Source organism: Triticum aestivum, chromosome 1B (genome assembly GCF_018294505.1).
Source record: "Triticum aestivum cultivar Chinese Spring chromosome 1B, IWGSC CS RefSeq v2.1, whole genome shotgun sequence".
In the NCBI taxonomy this organism is placed as follows: Eukaryota; Viridiplantae; Streptophyta; class Magnoliopsida; order Poales; family Poaceae; genus Triticum; species Triticum aestivum.
In genome coordinates, this window is record NC_057795.1 from 637718512 (window position 1) to 637734799 (window position 16288).

The following is a 16288-nucleotide window of genomic DNA, read 5'->3' on the forward strand; positions in this document are numbered from 1 at the left end:
TAGTATAGTGATACATGTCAATACATTTGACTTTATTTAGCATAAGATTTGTCCTTATATGCTTATTATATAGAATAGCGCCTTCAACTAAAATCTTGGTCCCCGCGTCGTCCTCAGCGGGCGACACGGGAGGCGATCCCATCTTCACTGCATCCAGCCCGCTTCTCCCCTCTCTCTCCTCGCCGCCGCCGGCCAGCATCGGGCAAAGCCCTGTGTGGGAGGCGGTGGCGGCGGGGCTTCTCTACCTTCACTTCGTTCCTCCTTTCGCTCAAGGCGACCGCTCCTCTCCTTCCGATGTCCATCCCGATCGCCAGCCAGAGGTTTCGGGGGTGTGACCAGGAGGGCTGCAGCCACCACATCCAGGCCGTCGGCCATCGCTAGCTGCCCAGATTCGGTCATGGCAGGCCGGAGGTTGTTAGCGTGCGCTGGTTCCTTCCTAGATCCAATAGTGGATGTGCGGCAGGAGGCATGCCTTACCCTGACCCTGTCAAGGGCTGGCCGGGTCATCGTTGTGGGCCGTTCTACGCTTAGATCCGGCAAGGGGTCATGCCAGAAGCGTCATGACTGCCCCACTGCTATCAATTATGTGGGTCTTGCAGTGAACATTTCGTCCTGTGGCGGCGACCTCGATGCGGATTGCGGTGGCCACCGAAAGATCTTTGTGAGAGTTTTTCCATTCAGATCCGTGGTTGACTTCGGAGATGAGATGCAAACTATCGGTGATAGCTTGACGCAGAGGAATGGTTGTGCAGCGGCGCGACGCATGTCATTGCTGGGATCACGGAAAAGTGGTGGCGACAACACAAGTGAGGTTGATGGTGGTGCTGCTCGAGCACCTGGTCTCGAGCTCCGGGGTGAAAGCCTAAGGTCTGACTCGAGTTCGTTATATCTGGCAATGATGATGTTTTTACATCATTACCTTATTGAAGGTGTTGATTGGATATGCTCAGACTGGTTCTTCTGAGTGAAAACCTAGATTATGCCTTAGGTGGTTGGATCCGGTAACAACGATGCTTGAGCGTCGCTTATTTTTTGAAGGTGTTGCCGTCGAAGAACCTCGTTGTCAGTGTGATGTCATGAGATGGTTGGTGTGGATATGGCCATTGCCGTACTTTGCCCATTGCAGATCTGATCATCTTTCGGCTTTTTTCTCTCACGCCTACGCATAGCTTTGGTTTTGTATGATTTTGCTATTTGTTGGCTTTTTTGTGTGTGCATGTGTTAATGTTGGTTGTGTGCATACTAATTATGCAGAGGCCAAGTGTGTGCTTATTCTGTTTGTATCCTCTTGATGCTCCAATTTGATCCAATAAAATCAACCCTTTATCCAAAAGAATAATAATTTAGCTACATGACACTTACAAAAAAAACACAATTTAGCCACATGTAGTTAGAAAAGGAAATACTCCTACCAAGTTTAGGCACGGTGCCTGTGTGTTTGCACTCGGCAACGGCAAAAAAACTCAGGTACATGATTTTTCCAGTAGTAATGAGAAATACTCTTACTTTTACATTCTACTCCCTCTCTCCCATAATGTAGATGTTTTTTTTAGATTACACTCTTAAAATAGGCTTTCACCTCGCTTTATAAATAAAGCAACGGTCCATACAACCAACATCGGATCACCATCTAAATAACGATGGCCGGTCCACAACACAATCAAGCCCAAGAAAACATGAGAGAAATAAGAAAAAAAAAGCCACTTGGTGGCAGCCGCCAATGGCACTAAGAGGATGATAATCGACGCACTGAAGCCACTAGAGGATCCATCATGAGGTCGAGCCGGTCGCGATCACGCTGCCTTGAGAGCAGGTACCAGTGCTGCAGAAATGCAAGGAATTTGAAGGAGCCAGACGCCTTCCTCGGAAAGACCTTCTCAATCACCATCTTATTACGAGTCGTCCAAAGAGTCCAGGTCATCGCCGCAAAAATAAGCCAAAAAATGCGGCGGTGACTGGACTGCTGCATAACCCTATACTGGAGGAACTCTGCTAGGTTTAGGGCCTCCCAGTCGGGTCCTAATGCCTCGCGGACGAACGTCCACAACACTCGCGCCACGGTACAGGAGAAAAGGTTATGTGTCCCAGTCTCCAGTACCGCATAGAGACTCGTAAGTTTATTGGCCTACTCTCTTCAAAGATGCTCGTAACTTTGTCTTATCTTGTGATGAATGTCAAAGAATAGGTAACATTAGTAGGCGTCAAGAAATGCCTATGAATTATTCTCTTGTTATTGAACCGTTTGATGTTTGGGGCTTTGATTATATGGGACCTTTTCCGGCCTCCAATGGTTATACACATATTTTAGTTGATGTTGATTACGTTACTAAATGGGTAGAAGCTATTCCAACTAGTAGTGCTGATCATAACACTTCTATTAAAATGCTTAAAGAAGTTATTTTTCCGAGATTGGAGTCCCCAGATATCTTATGACTGATGGTGGTTCACACTTTATTCTTGGTGCTTTCCGTAAGATGCTTGCTAAGTATGATGTCAATCATAGAATCGCATCTCCTTATCACCCGCAGTCTAGTGGTCAAGTAGAGTTGAGCAATAGAGAGCTCAAATTAATTTTGCAAAAGATTGTGAATAGATCTAGAAAGAATTGGTCCAAAAAACTTGATGATGCATTATGGGCCTATAGGACTGCATACAAAAATCCTATGGGTATGTCTCCATATAAGATGGTTTATGGAAAAGCATGTCATTTACCTCTTGAACTTGAACATAAAGCATATTGGGCTATTAAAGACCTCAATTATGACTTCAAACTTGCCGGCGAGAAGAGGTTGTTTGATATTAGCTCACTCGATGAATGGAGAACCCAAGCATATGAGAATGCCAAGCTCTTCAAAGGAAAAGTCAAACGCTGGCATGATAAGAGGATACAAAAGCGTGAGTTTAACGTAGGAGATTATGTGTTATTATTCAACTCTCGTTTAAGATTTTTTGCAGGAAAACTTCTCTCAAAATGGGAAGGTCCCTACGTTATCGAGGAGGTCTATCGTTCTGGTGCTATAAAAATTAACAACTTCGAAGGCACAAATCTGAGGGTGGTTAATGGTCAAAGAATTAAGCATTATATTTCAGGTAATCCTATCAATGTTGAAACTAATGTTATTGAAATCATAACCCTAGAGGAATACATAAGAGACACTTTCCAGAACGTTCCAGACTCCTAAAAGGCATATGTACGTGGTACGGTAAGTACACCAACTCCAAAACAACTCTAATGGCAATTTTTATCAGTTTTGGATTATTTAAGAATTTTAGGAAGAAAGAAGTAGTCCGAAAGGGACACAAGGCTCCCATGAGAGAGGAGGGCGCCCCCCTGCAGGGCGTGCCCCCCTGTCTCGTGGGCACCTCGTGTGCCTCCCGGACTCTGTTTTCTTGTATGTTACCTATTTTGGTCGGTAAAAATTCATTATATATACTCCCAAAGGTTTTGACCACCGTATCACGCAAATATCTTCTGTTTTCGTTTTCGAGCTGTTTCTGTTTCAGAATAAAGCAAGATGTCTTCTCAGGAATCAGTTGGGGAGAGCCGGGTGTCTCACCCAACGCCAGGTCCAGGAGCAAACGGCGATGTCTATCACTTTGGACCATCAACGGAGGATGAGATGGATGCTGATTTGAAAAGGATAGATGCCATGGAGGAAGATCAAGAAGTTACCTCTCATCTCCAAGCAGATTTCACTATCGAGGAACTACCTAGCCTGGCTGTCCCTGCCTCGGTCATCCCTTCCAACTCTAGATTTCTTTCTTATGGAAATGTGAAAAAGAGTTTCATGTGTTCTCCAGAAGCTATGCAGCATCCTTGGGTAAAAGGAGCCTTGGCCGTTACGGGTAAGCTCCGTAAAGAAATTTTGGACCTCAAACGACAAATCAATAAGCTCGAGGAGGAGAACCGTATCCTGAAGGGCATCATCGCCAAGAAGATCATAACACCAACCGTGAAGAAGGAGAAATAATCACATGGGTATGGGCACTCCCCTTGGCAACCGCTAAGCTTGGGGGAGGTGCCCCGGTATCGTATCACCATCACACTCCTATCTTTACCGCTTTATTTAGTTCGATCCTTTTAGTAGTATCTTGATCTAGTAGATTGAAGTTTTGATATCAAGTAGTTTTGAGTTTTTCTTTGTGATCTCTTTATGTAAGCGAGTCCTTGTGCTATCTATAATAAAGATTACTGTTGAGTCAAGGGCTTTGCTATGTTGCTATGATCTTGAGAAAGTAGAAAGAACAAAAGAGTTCATATTGATCTTATGGATAGTGATAACTTCACACATAGAAAGTATGAGGCATAGAAATTGTTGAGAGTTGATGAACGTAGCCTTGGTCATCGTTGCAATTAATAGGAAGTGATAAGGAAAGAGGGGTTCACATATAGATATATTATCTTGGACATCTTTTATGATTGTGAAGCACTCATTAAGTATGACATGCTAAAAGAGTTGATGTTGGACAAGGAAGACAACGTAATGGTTTATGTTTTCCAACATTTCAGTTAAAGTATATTGCCATTGACCTTCCAAACATGTTGAGCTTGCCTTTCCCCCTCTTGCTAGCCAAAATTCCTTGCACCAAGTAGAGATACTACTTGTGCTTCCAAATATCCTCAAACCCAGTTTTGCCATGAGAGTCCACCATACCTACCTATGGATTGAGTAAGATCCTTCAAGTAAGTTGTCATCGGTGCAAGCAATAAAAATTGCTCTCTAAATATGTATGACTTATTAGTGCAGAGAAAATAAGCTTTGTACGAACTTGTTATGGAAGTAATAAAAGCGACGGATTGCATAATAAAGGTTCACATACAAGGGGCAATATAAAGTGACGTTCTTTTACATTAAGATTTCGTGCATCAACCCTAAACGCGCATGACAACCTCTGCTTCCCTCTGCGAAGGGCCTATCTTTTACTTTATGTTTTACTTTATGCTTGAGTCAAGGTGATCCTCACCTTTCCACTTTTTCATTTTATCCTTTGGCAAGCTCCTCGTGTTTGAAAGATCATGATACATATATCCAATTGGATGTAAGTTGGCATAGGCTATTATTGTTGACATCACCTAAAGGTGAATACGTTGGGAGGCAACACAATAAGCCCCTATCTTTCTCAGTGTCCGGCTGAAACTCTATAACCACAAGTATTGAGTGAGTGTTAACAATTATAGGAGACTACGAGATAGTTGAGTATGTGAGCTTGCTTGAAAAGCTCTATTATTGACTCTTTCTGATGTTACGATAAATTGCAATTGCTTCAATGACTGAGATTATAGTTTGTTAGTTCCCAATGAAGTTTATGAACCATACTTGACATTGTGAATTGCTTATTACTTGAGCATAAGAAATCATATGACAAAATCTATATATGTTGTTGTTATTAGAATGATCATGATGCCCTCATGTCCGTATTTTATTTTTATCGACACCTCTATCTCTAAACATGTGGACATATTTCTCGATCTCGGTTTCCGCTTGAGGACAAGCGAGGTCTAAGCTTGGGGGAGTTGATACGTCCATTTTGCATCATGCTTTTATATCAATATTTATTGCATTATGGGCTGTCATTACACTTTATATCTCAATATTTATGGCTATTCTCTCTTATTTTACAAGGTTTACCATGAAGAGGGGGAATGCCGGCAGCTGGAATTCTGGCTGGAAAAGGAGCAAACGTTGGAAACCTATTCTGCACAACTCCAAAAGTCCTGAAACTCCACGAAACAACTTTTTGGATTTATTAAGAATTTATGAGCGAAAGAAATAGGCCAGGGGGCCCACACCCTGTCCAGGAGACAGCCCCCCCTATAGGGCGCGCCCCTATCTCCTGGGCCCCCTGGTGGGCCTCCGGCGTCCATCTTCTGCTATATCATCACTTTTACCCTGGAAAAAATCGTGGGCAAGCTTACGGGACGAAACTCCGCCGCCACGAGGCGGAACCTTGGCGGAATCAATCTAGGGCTCTGGCGGAGCTGTTCTGCCAGGGACACTTCCCTCCGGGAGGGGAAATCATCACCAACGTCATCACCAACGATCCTCTCGTCGGGAGGGGGTCAATCTCCATCAACATCTTCACCAGCACCATCTCCTCTCAAACCCTAGTTCATCTCTTGTATCCAATCTTGTATCCAAAACCACAAATTGGTACTTGTGGGTTGCTAGTAGTGTTGATTACTCCTTGTAGTTGATACTTATTGGTTTACTTGGTGGAAGATCATATGTTCAGATCCTTAATGCATATTATTACACCTCTGATTATGAACATGATTATGCTTTGTGAGTAGTTACTTTAGTTCCTGAGGACATGGGTGAAGTCTTGCTATTATTAGTCATGTGAATTTGGTATTCGTTTGATATTTTGATGAGATGTATGTTGTCTTTCTTCTAGTGGTGTTATGTGAACGTCGACTACATGACACTTCACCATTATTTGGGTCTAGAGGAAGGCATAAGGAAGTAATAAGTAGATGATGGGTTGCTTGAGTGACAGAATCTTAAACCCTAGTTTATGCGTTGCTTCGTTAGGGGTTCATATGGGCCCATATGTTTAATGTTGTGGTTAGGTTTACCTTAATACTCCTTTTTGTAGTTGCGGATGCTTGAAATAGGGGTTAATCATAAGTGGGATGCTTGTCCAAGTTAGGGCAGTACCGTAGTGCCGGTCCACCCACATATCAAATTATCAAAGTACCGAACGCGAATCATCTGAGCGTGATGAAAACTAGCTTGACGATAATTCCAATGTGTCATCGGGAGCTCTTTCCTCATTACTAGAATTTGTCCAGGCTTATCCTTTGCTACATAAAGGATTGGGCCACCTTGCTGCACTTTATTTACTTTATTTACTTTTTGCTCGTTACTATTTATCCTATCACAAAACTATCTATCACCTACTATTTCAGTGCTTGTAGAGAAAACCTTACTGAAAACCGCTTATCATTTGCTTCTGCTCCTCGTTGGGTTCGACACTCTTAGTTATCGAAAGGACTATGATAGATCCCCTACACTTGTGGGTCATCAAGAATCTTTTCTGGCGCCGTGCCGGGGAGTGTAGCACTTTTGGTGAGTGGAACTTGGTAAGGAAACATTTATTTAGTGTGCTAAAATTTTCTGTTACTTGTCACTATGGAAACTAACCCTTTAAAGGGCTTGTTCGGGGTATGTTCACCCCAACCAGAAGAGCAAACAGATGCTCCTCAACCTACTGAACCTTATGAAAATATTCACTTTGAGATTCCTTCGGGTATGATAGAAAAACCGCTAGCTAATCCTTTTGCAGGAGACGGAACATTGCACCCCAATTTACACCTTATCTTTGTGGATGAAGCTTGTGGATTATTTAAGCTTGCAGGTATCCCCGATGATGTTTTCAAAAGGAAGGTCTTCCCTTTATCTTTGAAGGGAGATGCAATGACATGGTATAGGCTATGTGATGATACAAGATTTTGGAATTATATACGATTAAAGTTGGAATTTCACCAGAAGTTCTATCCTATGCATCTTGTTCATCGTGATCGTAATTACATATATAATTTCTGGCCTCGTGAAGGAGAAAGCATCGCTCAAGCTTGGGGGAGGCTTAAGTCAATGCTATATTCATGCCCCAATCATGAGCTCTCTCAGGAAATGATTATTCCGAAATTTTATGCTCGACTTTCTCTTGATAATCGCAACCTGCTCGATACTTCCTGTGCTGGTTCCTATATGCTGAAGACTATTGGTTTCAAATGGGACTTATTGGAAAGAATTAAACGCAACTCTAAAGATTGGGGTTCCGACGATGGTAAGGAGTCAGGTATGACACCTAAGTTCGATTGTGTTAAATCTTTTATGGATATCGATGGTTTCCGTGGATTTAGCTCTAAGTATGGACTTGACTCTGAGATAGTAGCTACTTTTTGTGAAACTTTTGCTACTCACGTTGATCTCCCTAAAGAGAAGTGGTTTAAATATAATCCTCCTGTTGAAGTGAAAGTAGTTGCACCTATTACAGTCGAAGAAAAGACTATTACATATGGTGATCCTATTATTCCTACTGCTTATGTCGAAAAACCTCCTTTTCATGTTAGGATAAAAGATCATGTTAAAGCTTCGACTGTTGTTTGTAAGAGTAATACTAGGAATTATATACCTCCTGAGCAAATTAATGTTGAACCTGGTATTGCTATGATTAAAGATCTCTTGGATGAAGACTTAGATGGGCATGTTATCTCTTTCCTGGGTGAAACTGCTAATATTGCTAGACCCGATACTAAGACCCGTAGACCTGTTGTAGGCACGCATGTTATTTCTGTTAAAATAGGAGATCATTGTTATCATGGCTTATGTGATATGGGTGCTAGTGCTAATGCGATACCTTATGATCTTTATAAAGAAATTATGCACGATATTGCACCTGTTGAATTAGAAGACATTGATGTTACTATTAAGCTTGCTAATAGGGACACCATTAAACCTATTGGGATTGTTAGAGATGTTGAAGTCTTGTGTGGAAAGATTAAATACCCTACTGATTTCCTTGTTCTTGCTTCCCCACAAGATAATTTTTGTCCCATTATTTTTGGTAGACCTTTCTTGAATACTGCTACTGCTAAGATTGATTGTGAAAAGAATATTGTCACTGTTGGCATAGACGGTATGTCTCATGAGTTTAATTTCGCTAAGTTTAGTAGACAACCTCTTGAAAGGGAACCCCCTAGTAAGGATGAAATTATTGGTCTTGCTTCCATTGCTGTTCCCCCAACTGATCCGTTAGAACAATATTTGTTAGACCATGAAAATGATATGTTTATGAAGGAAAGGGAAGAAATAGACGAAGTGTTCCTTAAACAAGAACCTATGCTAAAACATAACCTTCCCGTTGAAATTCTTGGGGATCCCCCTCCACCCAAGGGTGATCCCGTGTTCGAACTCAAACCCTTACCTGATAATCTCAAGTATGCTTATCTTGATGAAAAAGAAATATATCCTATTATTATTAGTGCTAACCTTTCAGAGAAAGAAGAAAAAAGATTATTGAAAACTCCGAAGAAGCACCGAGCTGCTATTGGATATACTTTGGATGATCTTAAGGGCATTAGTCCCACATTATGTCAACACAAAATTTCAGTGGAGAAAGATGCCAAACCAGTTAGAGATCCTCAAAGACGATTAAACCCCAAAATGAAGGAAGTGGTAAGAAAGGAGATTCTAAAACTCCTTGAGGTAGGTATTATTTATCCCGTTGCTGATAGTGAATGGGTAAGCCCTGTCCATTGTGTCCCTAAAAAGGGAGGTATCACCGTTGTTCCTAATGATAAAGATGAATTGATCCCGCAAAGAATTATTACAGGCTATTGGATGGTAATTGATTTTTGTAAGTTAAATAAAGCTACTAAGAAAGATCATTACCCTTTACCTTTTATTGATCCACTACAAGAAATATGTCAACTTATGACCACCACTATTGGTCACTGAAAGGTCACAAATTTCCATTTATGACCTTTTTGTGACCAAAAACATAAGGTCAAAAGCTGGGCGTCGTAAACTGACTATAGCGACCTTTCTTCTGGAATGGTCGCAAACGTTTATGACCAAAATACGTCTACTGTGGCGTTTTGGTCACTAGCAACCTCCCTAGGCCACGTAGGCATCCAGCGTGGCAATCTGACGTGGCACAAGATTCAGCCCGGTCCAATTCGATTTTCTACATGGGCCGAGCCCATTAATTCAGCCCATTTATTGTTTTTTTCTTGCAATTTGGGTAAGCTACACGGGCCAGGCCCTATAATTCGGCCTTTTTATTTCTGGGTTCTGGCCCTTTTTTCCTTTTTCAAATGGGTCCCAATTGTCAGGTTCTGATAAGCAGGTCCCAATTTGTGGAACTTTGTTGTCATGCCCATGTTCCTCATATTTCAATATGCCAATAATTAAACAACCAGTACTTAAATCAAAATAGACAGAAAACAGGTGTAACAAGCCGATTCTAATATACAAATGCGATCAATCTGTTACATCAACAAGAAGCAACAATCTGTTACATCAACAAGAAGCAACAATCTGTTACATCAACACATACAAATGCGATCACAGTATAACAAACTCTACAGGTGTCTTTTGACAGCTTCAAGTGGCCCTTCATGGCGGCAGGAAGATGGTTCCTATCACCCTTCATGGGCATCAGAGTGATGCAGCTGAACGTGGCAGGGAAAAGGATTACCTGCAAAAGCCAAATTTATACAAGATATCAGCCTTTCAGTCATGCAGAATATCAGAGACACATGCTTCGTCACTATAGGGCATGGAAACGTAAAATGCATTTTTTTACAAAGGGCTTACAATTGCAAATTTACTATCCACAAAATTAAATTAGAAAAAACAAATAAAACAGTGAGGTGCAAAAGATGTCAGCCTTAGTGTTTGTACTTCCTACAACTGACCGAGACCATGCTGTTTCAACCTTTTGTAGAACACACTGTTCTCTAACAGTATATATTGAGCATGCTACAGCAGAAGCTTGAATTTATGGTTTCTATACTTCTACATTATACATCCTCAGTAATATAGACCAGTTTGTTAAACTTCAGAGGTTGAGATCAAGGCCTGTCAACTAAATCATATATATGCATTAAAAAACAAGGCCATATGGACCAATGCATCATAATTATCAGTTTAAACATCAGTAAAGGAATTAAGTAAACCATTATGCTGGATCACTATCATTATTGTTCCATAGAGTTTATCTGTACATTGTCCACTAATTCATGAGGATTGATGCAATGGATGCTGGCTTGGCAACCATAGTAGTTTAGGCACAACAGTGTAAACCCACACAAATGCTACTAATTCCATCATATCAAGGACCATTTTATCAGGTCCATGTGTATACTACTCACTACAAGAAGCAACATGATAGCAGTATCACCATGATCATCAAAAAAGGAACAGCTTTTCCTCTGCTCAAGCCAGCCTCAAACAACACCATAGCAATCAAATTTTCAAATAATGAACCAAGACATGTCCAGAACAATCCAAAGTTTGTTGTGCACGTGAGATGAGATGAGATGACATGACATGAGCTCACCACACCAAGTCATGTGGTTGGAGGAGTAGGGAGCAGCCATGAGGCCTCGTCATCCACCTGCGGGAGCAGCAACAACTCGTCCAAATCAGATCTAAGCAACCTGCACAAAAAACAAAACAAATCAAACCAAAGGCAGGAATCACAATGAGACAGGAGAAGGGATTCTATCCCAAGATAGCAACCCGAAAAACAAAAAACATGATTAGGGAGCTGGTACATAAGAAAGGAATTCATGCATGAATGACATATACAACTTAAAAATCAGGATATGAAATATTATTAGAATTGCATATTAGATGGCTGCAAGATAACTGTTGCTTCATATAAAGTAACTAGTGGAACTCATGTAGTATTGTTTCTGTTCATTCAGTTAACAATGGCAGAGTAATTTTAGGCAACCTTGAGTACCAAATGACATTGTCTCTTAAAATTTATCTAATACCAGTTAACATATGCATGCAACTGTAAACATGACCACGCAGAGCTACTAAACAGGCATGGAATGGGAGAGGCAACGCCAGTTGGTGTGGTCGTCGATGACGAGGCCGGCGGCGGCCGTTGGCGTCGATAGTAGTCAACGCGACATCCTGGTGCTCGAGTGACGACGGATCTGGGAGGGAGAACGGACGAGGTGAGTAAGAGAGCGGAGATTTGGGATTATCCAAATGAGGAGAAGTGGAGGGACTCACCTGAACCGGTGGAGCAAGTGACGAAACTGAACTGGTGGTGCTCCTCCTAGGCCGCCATGGATGATCTGATGCCCGCGGGATCTTCTCCATGGCCGGCCCCTTCCTTCACAAAACCAGATCGGGTCTCTTCACGAACATGCAAGAAAATGGGCGCATGCATCAGATTTAGGGAGGGGGGGGGGCGAGATGCAGGAGAAGAGAAGGGGAGGAGCAGGGATGCGTACCACTGCCTTGCTCGATCTGGGCCGCATAGAAGCACGCGTAGGTCATCTCCCGACGCTCGAGCCTGCCCTCCGTCAAGGACCGGGTTAAAGAAGCCCTTGACCTCGACGACGGCGCTGCTGGATCTGGGAGGGAGCACTGTCGATGCTGGCCTAGGGCCACGGGGAAGCGAAGGATCGGTGGGGGGGATCGAGGAGGCGGTTCAGGCGGGGGAAGGCGGGGAACGAGCGCATGGGCGTCGGGGAGGAGGAGGAGGGGCGGGTGAGCTGCTGCGGGTGGCCTAATGGGGGATGACCACCGGCCGTCGAGGGAACGGAGCAGGGAAGGGGGTGGATCTGGCCGCCGCCATGGCCATGGCCGTGCCATGCGGCTAGGTCTAGGTCATGAGCGAGGGGGGAGCACGGATCCGACCGCAGCCATGGGAGAGAAGGGAAGGTGAGAGGTTGACGGCGGCCGGGGTTGGGGGAGAGGAAGGAGGATGGTGGCGGCGGCGGCTGGGTGGTTGGGGATCGAGAGATTGAGAAGGAGCGAGAGGGTTGGGGGGTGGCGGCTGTGGGACGAGAGGGGAGAGTGGATCGGGGGAGAGGTGGGGATCCAGAAGTTAGGGTTTGGGTGAGAGGGTAAGGGGGCGAGGGCTGCCGTTGGATCCAAAAGCATCCAACGGTGGTTGACGCATGATCCGCGTGATATACCTATGGACCAATCAGAGCGCACCAAATAATTTGAAGATCTTTTGACCATATAAATTGGTCATGATTGATTACATACAAATTTTTCATTCCATTTTTCAATGCTCAAAATGAGTTTTTTGGTGAAAGACATATAAAATAGTTGTTTAAATGATGTCATATTTTGCACAAGTTTACATCTTAGATTGGCAAACAACATTGACAAAGGGAGTTTCCATTTTCTATGCACAGAAAATTCTATTTCCATTTTCCGAGTGCCCGAAATGAGTTTTTTTGTGAAGGACCTACCATATATTTGTTGCAAAATTGGATCGAATCATTTTTTATAAAATACTAGGCCATATTTAATGCACAATTGACAAAATGGTTGGGTGTAAAAAGTTTTGATCCACCTCTCGTGAAAAAGACAAATTTCCGCCGATTTAGCTGGAAGCGGGTCAAATTTGAACTGCAGCTGCCTCATAGTTTGCTATTTATTTTTTACAAAAAATCATTTCTAGGTACATAAGTATCTATTTAATCAGAGAAACACCAAAAGTTTTCCAAGATTCAACCACTAGCTTGGAACGGTCAAGCCCGCCATTTTGACCGCATTTTGGAATGGGCATAAAAAATTAAAAAAAAATCAAAAAATTGGGAAACCTTCGCATTGTGTCATCATATGTGGCCAAGTTCCTAGGAAAAATAACAAACTTGTAATACGGCAATTATTTTAAAAAAGTGTTCTCAGAAACGAGCTATCACGTGTGGAGATCAATGGCTTTCAAGCCAAAATGATCAATCTTATGGCCACATTCATGGCATAGTTTGTTCAAATGATCTCATATTGTGCACAAGGGTGCATATTGGAATAGCAAACAATGTTGCCTAAGGAAGTTTTCATTTTCGTTGGACGAAAAAACCATTTTCCATTTTTCGAGTGCCCGAAAGGAGGTTTTTTTGTGAAGGAACTACCAAATAATTGTTGCAAAATTGGACCAAATCATTTTTATAAAATACTAGGCCATATTTAATGCACAATCGACAAAATGGTCTGGTGTAAAAAATTTTGATCCACCTCTCGTGAAAAAGACAAATTTCTGCCGATTCAGTTGGAAGCGGGTCAAATTTGAACTGCAGCTGCCTCATAGTTTGCTATTTATTTTTTCCAAAAATCATTTCTAGTTACATAAGGACCTATTTAATCATAAATACATGGTTTGGTGGCGATACGTCGAGGTTTGGGCGGTGGCCGAGGGCCCCAACTCTAGAGCGCGTAAACTCGCATGCCCGCCGCGTGGTCACCGCGTGACCGTGGCGTTCCCATGTGTTCTGGGCGGCCTAGGCATGTCTAGTGGGTTGGGCACTCCCCAGATTGGTGCTAGGAAGAAAATTACAACATAAGATTCTCACGAGGAGACCAATCGATGCTCAAACATGAATTAGCAGCCAAGTGTTTGATTAGCGGTACGGGAAATGTACATGGCTAATGGGCGTGAGTTTTGGCTGAGGATGATCAGTTACTAAGAAGACCGTTTTCACAAATTTTCAGCTCAAAAGGAGGAGCCTAGGTGGTACTTGCTTTGCAAACCACCACACTAGACATAAATACGAATGTTGAAGCTTGGCTCAAAATAATGAATGGATTGAGCTGGCATTTGGTGGAGGATGGTTATTTGGGCATAGGAAAGCACTGTAGAAAATGGATACTATTTGGACATGCCAAAGTGGTACTTCCTTCACAAACTGTTACTCTGAACAGAATAGGAAAATGAATATTTTTAATTATTTTTGAACTAGGCAAGGAAGGTTTTTACATATTTGACGAAGATATGACCCAAAGAATTTATGAGATTTTTTTGGGAATTTTTGGAATGACAGAAATATAGGTTGCTTCACAATCTAGGGCAAAAACTGCCACATGGACATGACACATAGGCAAAACTGATGAGGTGGCGCCTAGTCATAGCAACCCACCACAATTTACAAGGCTATGACCATCTATATTGGTCATTAACAACAAGAAATAAGGCAGCGGACTAGCGCTGTTAGCTTTATGACCATTTCATGTAAGGAAATTATGACCTTTCTGACCAAAATGGTCGCAATGGTTTAGGGTTTGGAGCCCCTCGAACAGCTTTTGACCAATTGGTCTCAAATGGTCATAAATCTATGACCAATTCTTCCAGGGTCACTGACAGAAGGTCATAAGTTGACATATTTCTTGTAGTGATCAAATGCTAGAAAGGTTATCCAAGCACACACATTTTTTCTTTCTAGATGGTTATTCTGGATTCTCTCAAATACCTGTGTCCGCGCAGGATTAATCTAAAACTACTTTTACCTGCCCTTTTGGTACTTTTGCTTATAGACGTATGCCTTTTAGTTTATGTAATGCACCTGCTACCTTTCAAAGATGCATGATGGCTATATTTTCTGATTTTTGTGAAAAGATTTGTGAGGTATTCATGGATGACTTCTCCGTCTATGGATCCTCCTTTGATGATTGTTTGAGCAACCTTGACCGAGTTTTGTAGAAATGCGAAGACACTAGTCTCGTCCTGAATTGGGAAAAGTGTCACTTTATGGTTAATGAAGGCATTGTCTTGGGGCACAAGATCTCCGAGAGAGGTATTGAAGTTGATAAAGCCAAAGTTGATGCTATTGAAAAAATGCCATGCCCCAAGGACATAAAAGGTATAAGAAGTTTTCTTGGTCATGACGGTTTTCATAGGAGGTTCATTAAGGACTTTTCTAAAATCTCTAGGCCTTTGACTAATTTATTGCAAAAAGATATTCCTTTTTTCTTTGATGATGATTGTGTAGAAGAATTTGAAACACTTAAGAAAGCTTTGATCACAGCACCTATTGTTCAGCCACCTGATTGGAATTTACCTTTTGAAATTATGTGTGATGCTAGTGATTATGCTGTAGGTGCTGGTTTAGGGCAAAGAGTCGATAAGAAATTGAATGTTATCCAGTATGCTAGCAAGACTCTTGATTCTGCCCAGAGAAATTATGCTACTACTAAAAAAGAGTTCTTAGCAGTTGTATTTGCATGTGATAAGTTTAGACCTTATATTGTTGATTCCAAAGTTACTATTCACACTGATCATGCTGCTATTAAATATCTTATGGAAAGAAAGATGCTAAGCCTAGACTCATTAGATGGGTTCTCTTGCTACAAGAATTTGACTTGCATATTATTGATAGAAAGGGAGCTGAGAACCCTGTTGCAGACAACTTGTCTAGGTTAGAGAATGTTCTTGATGACCCACTGCCTATTAATGATAGTTTTCTCGATGAACAATTAGCAGTTGTCAATGCTTCTCGTACTGCTCCTTGGTATGCTGATTATGCTAATTACATTGTTGCTAAATATATACCGCCTAGTTTCACATACCAGCAAAAGAAAAAGTTCTTTTATAATTTAAGACATTACTTCTAGGATGATCCACACCTTTATAAAGAAGGAGTAGATGGTGTTATTAGACGTTGTGTGCATGAGCATGAACAGGAACAAATCCTACGCAAGTGTCACTCTGAATCTTATGGAGGACACCACGCGGGAGATAGAACTACACACAAGGTACTACAATCTGGTTTTTATTGGCCTACTCTCTTCAAAGATGTTCGTAA